This window comes from Cynoglossus semilaevis, chromosome 10 (genome assembly GCF_000523025.1).
Source record: "Cynoglossus semilaevis isolate Cse_v1.0 chromosome 10, Cse_v1.0, whole genome shotgun sequence".
In the NCBI taxonomy this organism is placed as follows: Eukaryota; Metazoa; Chordata; class Actinopteri; order Pleuronectiformes; family Cynoglossidae; genus Cynoglossus; species Cynoglossus semilaevis.
Window position 1 is genome coordinate 3601542 of NC_024316.1, and position 967 is coordinate 3602508.

Consider the following 967-nt stretch of genomic DNA (forward strand, 5'->3'; position numbering starts at 1 on the left):
AACCCTGGCCACATTGACCCCACCACAGGCAACACCTCCAAGAAGGCCACAGAACTCTGCCAAATTCCCCCACACCACGACGGACAGCACCTACTCGGCAAACTAACGACCTAATCATCAACCAAGTAAGAACACCTGCTCACCACACTCCACACAATCACAAACACCTGTTAGTGGAGGCACCTGCCTCCACTAACAGGCTCTAAGCCACATGCTTTCCTCTCACACCCTGCCAAACTTTTTCTGCCATGCTTGGTACACCTGCAAGTGCTTGCAGGTGTACCAAGACACATGTTAGAATGTCTGCTACATACTCCTGCTGCTAACTCCAGCAGGAGTATCAGGCTGCTATACCGCCATTGAGCACATGGCCTAGATCCCCACAACTGAGGCCTACCACCAACAGCTGCCAAGACGTCTCCACAAAACCTCCAACATGAAGGTAACTCTACAACATCTAACCATTTGCCTTTTCTCTCCTACTCAGGAACCTTCTCCAAAGGCTACCACCTTACCAGCACACTGCTGCACTCCACTACATCAGAGCTGGATGCTAGCACCCACGTCCATGTGCTACTAGCATGACGCACAAACAATTGGATCCATGTGCTGCATGCCAACCTCTTGCCTCTAACTACCCTGCTGCTCTCTCTCCCTCCCCCACAGCTCCTCACCTCATGTATCTTCCCTCTTCAATAAACTCTACCAAACCTGCTGCTTGCCATTTCTCTCCCTGCACCACATCACACATGTTTTGTGTGACCACCTAGCCCCACACTAACTACACCTTCCTTCACCACAACTCCCCAGTCCACATCCACTTACAACCTGTTGCTGCCCAACACTACATTCTTCAGTCACCACTGTTGTCATCTAACTGCCTCACATACAATGACCTGACTACATTTTACTTTACTCACTGCGCAGTGGAGCACAGACACCAACAGCTTCGCACACTTGCCTCACC

General features: G+C 50.8%; 1 long non-coding RNA gene across 1 annotated transcript; it reads left to right on the forward strand.

The window, feature by feature from the left end:
• Window positions 1–714, forward strand: LOC103384648 (uncharacterized). Its single transcript, XR_522123.3, has 2 exons — window positions 1–125; window positions 488–714. It is a non-coding gene; the product is annotated as an uncharacterized LOC103384648 (long non-coding RNA).
• Window positions 715–967: the final 253 nt, after the last annotated feature.